Raw genomic sequence first — 15,181 nt, forward strand, 5'->3', positions numbered from 1 at the left:
TCAAGTCTGGGAATTCTATTTTAGAAAGGTCACAAATGTTATGAAAACAATGAAAAATACAAAAGCACTTTTGTTCTCCATGAGTTTTTCAAGAAATAGCCATATATTAATTTGTTTGAAGATTTTGTTTTCACCTTGGCATTAAATGTAGAAAATTCTGAGTTGAATCTATACCATTTCATATATTCCATTAATTTGGTTCTAAAAATATCCAGTTATTAACTGCTTTCCCTTATAAAGTACTTTGCCTCTTAGCTTAGAACTGAACCTCCTGAAAGCCCCAAATTCAAAATGGACCCTCTTATATCTACTCATTTGATAAAGGACTTAACAAATTAATCCTGAAATGAGTTTAAGGGCAGTTTCCCAAGCCAGTTCATCTTTTTCCTTTGCCAAAGGGGACTAAGCAAGTGATTCTTGGGGGCTGAGGTGTAGGGGATGAGGTACAAGGAAGGGAGAGAAGCAACACAGAGCAGAAGCACGAAAAGGTGTGCTCATACTGGCTGTGACGAAGTGGAGGAATTGCTCTGAAAAGGAACTGAGGCAGTCTGTGTATGAACCAGTGTGCATCACAAGTATAGTGAGGTAGTTGTGGTCACAGATGGAGTCCTTTTAACCCCGTCTCCCACTCCTCTCAAACACAAACACCCATTCTCAGCAGTTAAAATGAATAGTGGAAATACCTTAAATGTACACAGGCCAACATTTTAATATATAAATTCCACTATTACTTTTCGCCTCTCAACAACTTTCTTAGCCTTGGAGCATTCTGACCTTCAGAATTACCAGACATTATGGCCACTGTGTTTCCTGGCATCAGGAGAATTGTTACCTGTCGTTATTCCACATCTTATTAGGACGGCTGGTATTGCAGAATTTCCCAGTTCCCCTTTAGATCAACAGAGCAACACATAGTCCTGACTGTGTTATGGCAAATCTCCCTTCTGCTGCTTAAATGACATGTGAAAATGAAGACCATCGAGTAGCCTACCGGATATTGAAACTCCGATGTAAGATAAGGTGGCTCTGCTTAAGAAAATTAGGGCCTAGTTTTTCATATTTACAATAAAGTATTGCTTTTTTATTAGCATAGATGGTCACAGGCAGATAATTCATGAAAAAGGAACACAAATAATATGCAATACAGTGACGCTTTTTCATCTTTCCATAATCAATAATCTTAAAGTTTGATAATACTGGAGGTTTTGGAATATTGTCAGTGCTTTTAAGGGGACTAGTGACTAAGAAAAATCTAGAATGATTGGAATTTGTGCGTTCCTCATTGTATAATTAATCCTACAAATACATTTAAACGGTGAAAAATTGTATGTAGATGAGATTTTTGAGAACTAGATGGAAAGGGTCTGTGATTATTAAATGAGATTTGGGTCAGATATTTTGCATTTTACACTGGTGTCCTCTTGTGTCTGACGACCTGACGGCCTGTCAGGCATCAGTAACATCTGCCGCTTGCAGCCACAGAGCAGCGCACGACAGCTGTGTGATGCTGCCCTAGAATTCATGCCAGAACAGTCCCCTCTGAATACCAGTAGACCACCTGGGTATCCAGCTACAATGTGTGACAACATCTCCTGCTCTTTATGAATGCCAGAGATACTTAAAAAGAACTTGGATGGGGTAGGAAAAGAAAACCTGGTACCTCCAAAACCGTTATCCTTCAGTTACTCAATTTCTCCATCTTTAAACCATCCACCTCCCCTGATTGCAGCTATAACATTTTAGTTTAAATGAAACTTCCTGTATAATTTGCAAAGCCGTCAAGTGCTTTTCAAATGGAAGGCCCGTGATAAATTTGAGGAGAGGGAATGACCTCTCTCCTCTCAAGCATTTTCCCTGAGAACTTGGCTGGCATCTACCGAGCAAATATTTACTAGCCATTGACTTTGTGTCAAGCACCATGCTGGGCTCTGGGGCTTAGAGAAAGGATAATAAAACACGGCTCTCTGTCTTCAAGTAGCTCACAGGCCAGTCTTAGGTGTTGTGAGTGTTAAGACTGAGCATATTAATGTCTAGTCATCAGCTTGCACTTGACAGTTGAAGAGCAGTCTCTCACGCCTACAAGAAAAGGACTGTCTTAAGAGTACTCACTCCAACCATAATCCCTTCATGGACAGAATTTTTTTTCCTGGTTTTTAATTAGCTGGAGACATTTTGTTTTTTTATCAAGGACCTGAGACATTTTCATACAAAGCTATACGTTTTGCTTCAGATAAAGAATTTCCCTTGGCAACACCTATAAAACTCTCTTGCCATCTATGGAACACTATGATTCCCTTCCAAAAATCATCTTACAGGTATCTTTTTTTTGCTATAAAATGTTTAGAGAGATAAACGTGAAACACATAAAAATATCCATATTGATATCACCTCAAGCGCTCATTACAAATACCCACAAAACCCACTATGAAGGGAAGTTATACTCTACTTTGACAGTTTTTAATTTTTTAAAAACAAATTGGTACTAGTCAGTGTAGGTTACATTATACTTTAGAAGAAAAGTAAAGGAGGAACCATGAAATAGCAACACACAGAATGTTACTTTGCTCACTTATCAGTCACAAACCAGGAGAAGGCAGTGCACGGTTTATTTCTCCAGATATGATGCTCAAAGCACAGGGAAGATAATTTCTTCTTCTCTGTTTCATTAAAATTGCAAGATGTCATTCTTAGGACATTTAAAGGTTGTTTCATAGAGAACATCATTGCTCATTCAGGTGCTTGCTGAAGAAGCTGCCTTTAATCCAAAACTGTCTCCTCTCATCAAGCTCCCAATATCAATCCCATCCTCTCTGTAGATAATCTTCTGCTTTCCACTTTTCTTGAGCTCAGAAACAGTTGAGCCAACTTTCTATTCATTTCCACCTTGAAATATCTCATATAGCCTTAGCTTCTTTTCTCCATTTTAAGAAAAAGAGTCAACTCTCCAAAGTTAAATATCCTGCCTTTAGGACCTTAAACTCAAATAGAGGAATTCTAGAGTAGGAGCAGAAGGTGTGGGTTTGATGCTCAGCCCTTACAACTTCCAGCCACATGACTTAGTTTCTTTGCAACTCAAAACCTTTAATTATAGAATAAGACAATAACAACAACTCATCCACAGTGCTCTGGTAAGAAAGTAGTGAAATAGTGAGCATAAAACTGTGTGGTAAACTAAAAAGAATTACACAGGTATACTTTATTATATCTAGAATATTCTTCCAACATCTGTAGACATTTATCCCATCAGTTGTTCCTTTCTCTTTCTTTTTCAGTACATTTTAGATTTTTAAATCCTTTCTATCGGCTTACATTTACTTTATCTCCTATGATAAAAGAATAGCAAACATAAAATAATTACCTTGATCATATTTACCCTTTAAGTTACCATGCATTTTCTTTCCTGTTTGCTGAGAAACTTCTTAAAAAGTTTGGCTTTTCTCTAAGTTATCTTTACAATTCAATTTTCTGAACATCTTATATTCTAGTATCTCGATTCTATCATCTGAAACTTTTTATGAGCTTTCATTATTCTTTCTCATTTCTCTACAGCATTTGACACTGTTGACAATCACCATAACATTCTAAGTTCTTCTGATATATATATTTGTTCTTCCCTGACAGCTTTATCCTAGCGTTTGCTTTCTCTTTTTTTCTCCCACCCCTAAATGCAGGTGCTACCTAAGGACATGCCTTGCTGTTCCGCCCTCTGTATTTTCTTTCTTGGCAAACATCCATTCTTATATGCTCATTAAACTATCAACTCTGTAAAGCTAACTCTCAAATCTGTCACCTTCCTTATACTTTGCCTCCACTCTGTAACACATTTCCAGCTTCCTCATGTACACCTTTAACTTTCCATGACCTTAAAGATTCAAGTTTCCATTCTGTCCCCCCAAAATGAAAAGAAAGCTTGTAGTTCCTGGGGTCTTCTCTTGCAGGGCCAGGGAAATGATCAAGGAGCACTAGTCTTTCATTAGGTCTAATTACCATTCATCATTACAGGGTTAGTGTGGGACATTTTACCCTTAAACAATTTATTTATAGATTCCTATCTTAATTCAGGAATTCCAGAGGTTAAGATGATTTCTCAAACCCCAATAAAAATATAGAATATAGAGTTGGTTGACCAATTAAAATACAGAATTTAAAAACATAAATAAAACAACAAGGTCCTACTGTATAGCACAGAGAACTACATTCAATATCCTATGATAAACCATAATGGAAAAAATATAAAAAAAAGAATGTCTGATGTGTATAGCTGAGTCACTTTGCTGTACAGCAGAGATGGGCACAACACTGTAAATCAACTATACTTCAATATAAATATTAAAATAAAACAAATAACATCTTGGTTGACCAATTAAAATAGAGAAAATATATAAGATCAAGACTGCATATTGTTGAACTATGAAATAATAAAATGAGTAGAAAAGTGTAGTCAAATCTTTGACAATGGAGGAGCTCATGTAGAAACAAGTTTTAGTAGCCAGGCACATCATGGTGGCAATAGAGAAATGCTACACCAAATTTTGATTTCAATTTTAGCATATGTGCAGTGTAAACCAGTGGTAGTTTGGTAATAAAATATTTTAAGAATTTTTAATTCATCAAGTTTGAATTTTTGCAGATATAGTGAAACTTTTCAACATAGATATATTTTTAAGGGTAATTTAAAAATCTATTTAAAAAGCTCCAACTACGTTTTCAATGGCACTTAAAATTCAATTTCATTGGTACATAATACTCAAATTCTGAACAGTTGGATCAAAGTCTTCCCTCCACATTATCTCACACCCTCAAAAGAATCATTCCTGGCATCTAGAATCAGTTATTGCTGAAATCATTCAGCCTTATTTAAATAAGTCTCATAATAGGTTTCCTTTTTAAACTACATTTCTGGTTGACTAGAACAACAGTGAAACGACTGGTAGTCATGTACTTAAGACAGACATCACTAAGAGTGACAGTATAATCATAGCTTAAGATGTACATTTACTGCAGTGGTTACCATAGAGATCTAAATTTGGCTCTTTAATAAAAAGTACATGAATTTGATTTTGAATGTGTTCATTTTGGTTAGCAAGGTACACCAGGTTTCCAAATTGAATGAACATATATAGAAACAACAGTTTGGGAATTTTGTCCTAGAAATCTTCAAGGGGTCAAATATAGGTATATAAAAAAGTAATAGGTTCAATTTCTGGAGTTTTTAATGGATACTTCATTAACTCTGTCACGTGAAGCCTAGTTTGGCAAAATATATATTTAATGGCTTACTGATATTTTATTCTCAAGAGGGAAAACAAAAGGCGGGGGAACCAGACATTCTAGTCTAAACATAGGTATGGCTCAAAGCATAAAGTAGGATCACAAGAGTAAAGATCTGAGATTTCACTGATTTCTGGCCCCTGCTCCTCTTCTGTCCTGCTGCCTATAAGGCAAGACTCTCGAATTTTTCATTTATAAATTCTTCCCTGGTTATCTTAGATCACAGAAATCTCTCCCTTCTTTGAACTTAATGAGTTTTATGTTTGCAACTTGAAATGATCCTAGATGCCATTATACTCTCCAAACTCTCAATCAGTTTGGAGATGGTATACGTTGCAGATACACCATCCGGAGTGTCTAGTGCAGGTCTAGGTATGTAATTATTTACACTGATTGATGGATAAGATGAGGGTAGATTGATACCTGACTGCTATAGAGAGGTAATCTGAATTATAATGCAAACATAACAAATGCATTAAAGTTAAAACCAAATATATGGGGGGAGAAAAGCTACTGAGATCCATTACGATAATATGTGTAAAAGAATTCTATAAAGCGCTATTCAAATGTAAAGCCTCATCAAAAAATAAACTCCTAGAGGAGTTTAGTTTGTTCAGCAAATGTTGTTCTGAGAGAATAAATTGTTCTTAACTGTTGAATAAGAAAGCTTCCCCTCCCCCAAAGCATTAGGATATTTGTGCTCCTACAGACTTGGAATGAGAGTTGTAATACTCTGTCTTGCATTATGCTCTATATTGAATATTCTCTTTGCAAAGCCTTGCAGAGCTGGATTCTTCCTGTAAGTTTGGTCTCAGCTAAAATGCTTCCTTAGAAGGGTCTTCCCTGACCACTCTAAGGTAATGCAATGCTCTACCTCTCATTTTACTTTCTTCAAGGCACTCATCTTTATCTGAATTTAACAGACTATTTTTCTGTTTACTCATTTATTGTCTATCTTCTTCCTCTAGCACAAGTTCTATCAGACCAGGGACTGATCTTCTACATGTCTGTATGTCCAACTACTAACAAATATTTCTGAGTTAATTAGTGAATTCTCCAAACTAAATTTACTTGAAAAGTTTGTTTGAATCTAAGGGCAGGTTTATCTCATTTCACCAAACCCAAGATATATAAATGATCCTTAAAATTTCAAAACTAGAAATATTTTTGGAAGTTATTTGCTTTAACTTTCTTGTTCCATTAAGAAAAAAAATGGAACCTTGATTTGTAAAATAAATAGTTCAAAGTTAATTCACTGAGCACATATTTAGATACAAAAAGAAACTTAAACATTTCATTATCAGAATATTTTAGGCACACTTTAAATGTAAATCAGCAGGATAACTGACTTAATTCTCAGCACCATTTTGTATGATTAAGTACACTTAACGGGAAGCTTTAGTAAAATATGGCCATGGCAGAAAGTGTCAATTTTTCTTTGCAATAATTCTGAGCACATTAAATTCTTCAAAAAGCTCTTTTTATGGCCATAAATTCAAACAGTTAAATCGAAGTCCTTCATATTTAGGATCAGAAGGATCATAAAGATTTTTATAGTTAACATGAATACACATGGGGTATCAGCACATTAGCAGAGAAGGATCAGAAAACAGTCACAGAATTGGAGTGTGTTTCCCAAAAGTGACATTTCAGATATTTGTCTCTAATAAAGACTGTTGGTTTCTTAATGTGCTAAAACTCAGTAAAAAGCTAGGTACATCTGGCTTATTGCTATTGCTATATACAGGGAAATTCCTCTTAGTATCCGTGAAATGTACCTGCATTTGTTAAAGAATAACATCATCAAAAATGTTTCTATCATAGTTCAGAAATCAATAGTTTCTCTTTCCTGTATCTTTATTTCCATTTAATGGTTTAATTCAAGACAGAAGAAAACTTTAGAGTGATCTTTCAGTAAAATTTATTCCCAATGAGTATTTCTGAATAAACCCCATAAAAATATCACTCAACTCTGGTTTATATATTAATGGAAATAAAAATGTAGATTTTACAGATAACTATTTTTATATCATCTTCATTCCATTTCTTTCTCATTTTATACATTTCATTTCTATCTATCTTCAGAGCTTCACAGTTCACTAATTCTCCTAATTATCTGAGTCCCAACTCCTTCAGGATGTCTGGTGAGTATCACTCAACACTCATTTGCAATAGAGATCATTTAAGCTGTAAACTTTAAAATCCATATATTTATTGTCACATTATATCCTTTACAATAACTATGAGACTTGCATTCTGAGTCTTCATGAATATTTAATTATTTGCACTCAGACTCACATACACATAAATTTAGATAGATAGGTAGATCGATAGATGATTGATAGACAGATAAATGGATAAAATAAACAGAGAGCAGACAGAATAAGTTGGACATTAGATGAGTATATTTGCAGGCTGACATATATAGTATATGTTTACATTTTCAGAGAAACACTCATATGATAAGACTTTATGAGGTCATGAAAAAGAAGCAATGAATGTTATTGGTTCAAGAAGGTACTAAACCGTGAGTGGTACTAACAACCCCAAAGAATATTTCTCAAAAAAATCACTTTAAGAGATAACTAAGTGACCGTAAAAGGGAACCAGAGATTAATAACAAGTCCTAGTGTACCTAAGTCTCCTACAATGCCTTATATTTCTAAAACTAAGTATGTCTCCATGTAGTGTATGTTTACGAGGTGAAACATCACATAGATGACTATCCAGTGTCAGTCTGTTCTCACATTCTGCTTCAGTGAACTAGAAAGTTCAAATGAAGAGGTATAGCTATGAAAATTACCAAGCCTTAGGCTATTACAATTTTAGAAGCAAAACAAGTTCTAACATTTTCTAACACTATCCTAAAGTTTGATTAATATCTAATTTTCCTGCCGTTAACTTGTGCTTTCTAAGGGAGCACAGGAAATCAGGTATGTATTGTACTTAACATTCAAAATAAAATTCTAACCCATTTATTTTGGTAAAATAGAGTTCTCTATAGACACCTTAATTAAGTATCATTATATGATCCTGCTGACCCAATGTTCTAAAAATATATAATAGATGTAACATAGTCCCTAGAAACAAAGTCTCAGCTATCCCTTATCTAGAAATATTTTATTCTATAATATCAATTAAACAAAGGATAAGGAGACTGAATAAAGAGAGATGTTTAAACAATTGTTTAAGTTAGAGTGGTGGTCCACATGCCAGAAAATCTAATTGTAAGCACAGAAGCAAAAATTTTAAGCCACCTGCAATGTGTTTAAGGTTTATCCTGCACCAGATAGGTAACCTTAGAGTAGTTTGCTGGACTAAATCATTGATATTGATTTATATTTGATATTTATTTATATTCTTTATGGAGGCTGTACATGAACATGATCTCTTGGACTTTTATGTCTAAGTTTATGACCGCTTAGACTTTTTTAAAAAAAGAGGCCAATAAGGTACAAACTTTCAGTTATAAGATGAATAAATTCTGAGATCTAATGTACAGTATGGTGACTATAGTTAATAATGCTGTATTATATACCTGAAATTTGCTGAGAGTAGATCTTAAGATAACTATGTGAGGCAATGAACGTGTTAATTAGCTTGATTGTGGTAATCATTTCCCACATCACATATGTATAACATCATGTTGTAAACCTCAAATATATACAATTTTTGTCAGTTATACCTCAATAAATCTGGGGGGAAAAAGAGGCTAAGAAATCTCTATGTTAATATTAAGAGAGTACTTTATTATATTTAAATCAAACTATTTCACAAAACCATCTCCACCAAAATCGTGGATAACACATGAACTTAGTTAGATTAAGCTAACTTAACTAAAAGATTTCTATTATAGTCTGATTTCTATGACCAGGCAAATAAAAACAGTCAAGTTTTATACACTGATAGACAATCCAGTATGCTCAGATTTGCATGAATTAAGTTTAAATGCAAGCAAAGAGTGCTAACAGAAATAATTCAACTAGACGTCTGTCAAAAATGATTTCTATTTAACAAATTATTATGACTGACATTTTCATTTGTCAAAATTAGAACTGCATGGACATTTCTAGAAAATTCTTTACTTTCTTTTAATACTTTGAAAAGCCTGGGTACCACAATCCCCAAAAAGTCTACAAACATTTTCACCTCATTTACCATGCTATTCTGTTCAATGAAAACTTCTGCCTTTCATTTTTCCATTATTTATTATGTCAACTCTCTTTTCTACTTCATTGCTTGTGCAATTTGGAAATAAATGGATTTCACATCATGAAACATTTCACTTGGTTATGTTCTTCAGATAAATATATTGCTGCTTACAGAGTGACTTGGAAGGAAAGAAAACTGGGGCATTTAAAGTAAATTCCACCCTGTTAATTAAACTATTGGCTGTTGACAAAACAGCTTACTTTTTAAGGGTAGTGATAATAATAAAATTAAAATGTCCACAGTACGGTACAGTTTATAAAAAATTCAATAAGTATTGTCTTATTTAATCCACATAGCTGTCCTGAGGAGTAGATTGTTAGAATCATATCTAGCGTATTTAAAAGAAACTGGTATACTGCAATAAAGATGTTAAAAAAATAAATAAATAAAAGAAACCCGGCTAAGATATAATGAGAATCTCCCCTAAACTATAGAGGTCTACAGCTGACTAGTTACCATCAATTACAATTTTCCTTCATTTGTTTCTCTTTGGAAGATGCCTCTGTGTCTGTGTGTGTGTGTGCGTGTTTTAATACTTAATAGCTTTACTGAAGTATAATTAATATACATCGGACTGCATATATTTAAATTGTACCATTTGATAAGTTTTGGCATATGTGAAATCTGTGAGGCCATCCCCACAATCAAGATAACGCATATCTCTGTTAGCCCCCAAAGTTTTCACATGACCCTTTGTAATCCTTCCCTCCAGCTCTTCTCTCCCACTCCGATCTCCAGCCCCTAGACAATTTATCTGCTTCCTGCCATTCACAGGTTAGTTTACAGTTTCTAAAATTTTATGTAAATGGACTCGTATGTTATCCTTTTGTCTGGTTTGTTTCATTCATTCGCAATTATTTCAAGATTCACACTGTTCTAGGGTGTATCAATAGTTCACTCACTTTTCTGACTAGAATTCCATGTATGGATAAATCATAGCTTATTCACCTTTGATGGAGATTTGCATTGTTTCTGGATTTTGGCTATTCCAAATAAGGCTACTATGAAAATTACTGTACATCTCTTTGTATGGACATGTTTTCCTTTCCCTTGGGGAAATACCTAGGAGCTGTTTAAGAAGTAGTAAAATTATTTTCCAGAGTTATTGTACCATTGTACCATTCCCACCTCAATTGTATGTGCTCTTCTTCTACATCCTCACCAACATGTTCTTTTTTAATTTTAGCCATTCTGATAGATGTGTAGTGCTATCTCATTATTTTAATTTGATTTCTCTAATAAAGAATAATGTTAAAGATTTTCTCACGTGGTTATTTGCCATCTATCTGCCTTCCTTAGTAAAGTGTCTCTTCAAATCTGTGAGCTATTTTTCCTTGGGTTGTTTTATTACTGAGTTTTGAGAACCTTTGGGTTTTTTTGGATACAAGTCCATTATCAGATATATTATTTACTAACAATTTCTTCCTGTCAGTGACTTGTCCTTTCAATCTCTTAACAGTGGCTTTGTAGAGCAATTTTTTTTTCATCTTGATGAAGTCCAGTTTATTGATTTCTACCTTTATGGGTTGCCTAATCAAAGGTCACAAAAATTTTTCTCCTATGTTTTCTTTAGAATTTTATAATTTTAGGTTTTACTTTTAAGTTAACTTTTTATATAGTGTGAGGTATGCATTTTAGATACTTTTTCCACGTGGATATCCAGTTGTTCCAGTACTATTTATTAAAAATACTATCCTGTTTCCACTCAATAGCCTTTGCCTATTTCTTTTAAATTAGTTGTCCATACACGTGACATCTTAATAGCATATGGAGTCTTCCAAACCATAAATGTATATATCTCCATTTTTGTAGTTCCTCTTTAATTTCCCTCAGCAATATATTGTGGTATTCAGAGTAAAGGTCTTTGCATATCTTTTGTCAGATTTATCACTATTTCATATTTTTGATTCTATTTTAAATGACTTTTTATTTTAATTTTGATTGTTTGTTACAAGTATTTTAAAATACAACTATAGTATTCCTGTATCCTGCAAACATGGTAAGATAATGTTTGTTTTAGTAGTTTTTTAAAAATACATTCTGCTGAATTTTCTAGACAATCATGTCATCTGTAATGACCAGCTTACTTTCTCCTTTCTAATGTTTTGTTTATTCTTCTTGCCTTATTCCACTGCCTACAAGCTCCACCGTAACGTTAAGTAGAAGAGGTAAACGCCAATGCCCTTATCTTTTCCTGATCTTATGGGGAAAACATTCAGTCTTTCAACATGAAATATGATGTAGGATTTTTACAAAAGCCCTTTATTAGGTTGAGGAAGTTCCCTGTTATAATTAGTTTGCTCAGGGCTTTTTCTCACTTTCTTTTTATTTTTTAATCAGGAAGAGAATTTGGGTTTCATCAAACACTTTTCGGCATCTGTTCCAATGGTTGTTTGATTTTTCTTTTTTTGGTTTGTTAATTTGGTGAATTAAGTTGATTGATTTTTGTATGTTAAACCAGCCTTGCTTTCCTGGGATGAACTTCACTTAGTTATGATGTACATTCATTTTACATATTGAGAAGATTGATTTACTAAAGTTTCATTTAGAATTTTTGGATCTATATTCATGAGGGATGTTGGTGTGTCGTTTTCAATTCTTGTAATGTCTCTGTTAAGTTTTGCTCTTTGAAAATGCTGACCTCATAAAATGAGTCAGGAGGTATTCCCTCCTCTTCAATTTTCTAAAACTTTGTATAGAACTGTTCTTACTTCCACCCAAAACGTGTGGTAGAATCCACCAGTGTGGTCATCTGGCAATGGAGTTTCCTCTGTGAAAAGGATTTTTAAACTACAAATTTATTTATTTATTGCTGAATATATGATTATTGGGTTGATTTATTTCTTCTTTGATAGTTTTTATTGTTTAAGGAAATTATCTATTTTATCAAAATTGCCAAGTTTATTGACATAACACTGTAAATAATATTATTTTCTAATCCTTTAAAGAATTGTAGAATCCATAATGATGTGACTGTTATCATTTCCAATGTTGGTAATTTGTATCTTCTATTTTTCCTATTAAGTGTGGTCAGAAATTTATCAGTTGTACTGATCTTCTCAAGGTAACAGCTTTTGGTTTACTCACTTTTATCTAAACTTTACCTCTTTTATATTTCATAATTTCTATTTTGATCTCTATTATTTCCTTTCTTACATACTTTGTATTTACTCTCCGCCCGTTTTTCCAGTCCCTAAAGGAAGAAGCTGAAGTCATTGATTTTAGATTGTTTATATTTTCTTCTTTTAATATAGACGTTTAGTGCTCTAAATTCCCCCTAAGTATTGCTTTTAGTGGCACCACAAACTTTTTTTTTTTTTTTTGGCACCACAAACTTTGATATGCTTTATGTTCATTTTCATTCAGTCCAAAATATTATTACTCTTACTTTTTACTTCTTTTTGTTGCATGGCCTATGTCAAAGCATATTATGTAGTTTCCCAACATTTACTCTACACCATGCTCCACAAATCAGTCTGGTTGGAGGGTACAGGCATTATTGCTGGTCCTCAGTGAGCACTGGGGCAGTGAGACCTCTAAGATTTATGAGTTTTTTCCTCAACCTTGGGTCATCTTCTCACACATGTGCACTGTTCAGTACTCCATATTTCATGAGTTCTCTGTGTGTGCAGCTCTCTCCTCTCCATTACTCTGTCCACTAAATTCTAGCTGCCTTGAGCTCTCCAGACACTCTGGCCCATTTCCTCAACTCATGGAGTCCACTGGGATCTGGCTAAGTCTCCCTTCATGTTGCTGAAGTCTAGACACTATCTCAAGGCAGTAAGCCAAGGCAACTCAAGGCCCCTCCTTGTTTGTTTCCCATCTCTCAGAGACCATCATCATTTATGACTTACTGTCCAATGTCTTGAAACTCTTTTTTCATATATATTTTGTCTGTTTAAAAAATTGACTTAGGTTTGTCTGTATGTATAAATTCAGTACCTGTCACACCAACTCTAGATGACACTTTCCTGGTTTTTTTAAATTCAGTTGTTTTATTTAAGCCATTTTATGAGTGTAGGTAAACATTTTACACTGTAAGTTCTTAGAATGTCAGTGGTTATCTCAGAGTATGTTGCAGCAGTCTAAAAAGAAAGGTTTTTTTTTTTTTTGTTGTTGTTGTTTTTGTTTTTTTCTAAAATGTAATCTCTTTCTGGTCAGGAGAGATTTAGAACCACATATTGACTAACACTTAGAGCAGCAGTATTTTATATATGTATTGCATATTCTGGTTTTAAAGGGCTTTTCATGAACATTCTCTCATTTGATTATCTATGGTTAAGGCCTAGATGCAAGCATATTAGAGCTTAGGAGACATGCTACCTTACCCAAACTCGCACAGCTAATAAGTGCTAGAGCTAAGTCTTGAACCCAGGCTGCTTCCCTCCCGGACCATTCTTGTAACCACTAGTCTACCCTTCAGGGCAGTGGGACACTCTTCTGAGTCTTTTGCTGCCTTCTGACTCTTTTAAACGACCTCAGTTGGTTCTACAGTGACAGATTATCTCACATATTGTGCGCTTTTGGAAATAATGCTCTTGTGCTATTGCCTAATGCAAGGCAAGGATTTCAGGTGGTGATGCTTATTGGGTGGTACTGATAACATCAAGGATATTATTCAAAGATAGATGAATGGCTCTGTGCGCAATGGATAGTGCATTGGACTTCTGAAGGCAGATGATACCTTTGATGATAAATTCATACTATACTGGGTTAATTTTGTCATAAACTATTTTATGTGAATATTCATTTCTGAGTTCTTCCTATATAAAATTTCAGCCCCTAACAATTTCCAAGACCTATCATCTCATATTCCTCTTCTCTTCCTTAGTTTTTTCTCTTTAACACTGATCACCAGTATATATATATTTTTTAATAAATTTATTTATTTTTGGCTGCATTGGGTCTTCGTTGCTGCACACAGGCTTTCTCTAGCTGCGGCGAGCAGGGGCTTCTCATTGCGGTGGTTTCTTTTGTTGCGGAGCACAGGCTCTAGGCGCACGGGCTTCAGTAGTTGTGGCTCACAGCCTTCAGTAGTTGCAGCGTGCAGGCTCTAGAGCACAGGCTCAGTAGTTGTGGCACACGGGCTTAGCTGCTCCCTGGCATATGGGATGTTCCTGGACCAGGGCTGGAACCCACGTCCCCTGCACTGGCAGGCGGATTCTTAACCACTGCGCCACCAGGGAAGCCCTATCACTAATATATTAATGTATTTTGCTTCTCTTGTTTATTGTCTGTCTCCTTCACTAAAATATAAGCTCCATAAGGACACACAGTTTTGTCTATTTTGTTCACAACTGTATGTCCTGTACCTATTGGGTAGGAAATCAATACTATCAGTTAAAATTTACATTTACATCTTGGAATTTATGTTATTTTGATGATTGTTGTGTAAAGGAGTGGAGAACAGTATCTGAGACTAAGTTTTCAGGAGCATTAGGATCTACTTGTACATATCCTCACTGCTATTGGACGTGTATTATCCATAAGAGGCTAAAGCGTATAAGAAGATAAAGTCACTAGATGAGACAACCGTCTCAGCATTGTTCAGGAAGACTGCGTTTGCATGTTAGCTTCTATCCCCTCTCCTGATAACACCATCAGCTGTTAGGGCTGTCATGTTACGGAGGGATGGACCTTTACAGGTGAGGTAGTGGTACAGTAATTAGCAGCACGGCCACTGGTCACAGAATGCTGG

This window comes from Delphinapterus leucas, chromosome 8 (assembly GCF_059928025.1).
Source record: "Delphinapterus leucas isolate spDelLeu-1000000601 "Yukka" chromosome 8, BTC_Dleu_Yukka2, whole genome shotgun sequence".
NCBI lineage: Eukaryota > Metazoa > Chordata > Mammalia > Artiodactyla > Monodontidae > Delphinapterus > Delphinapterus leucas.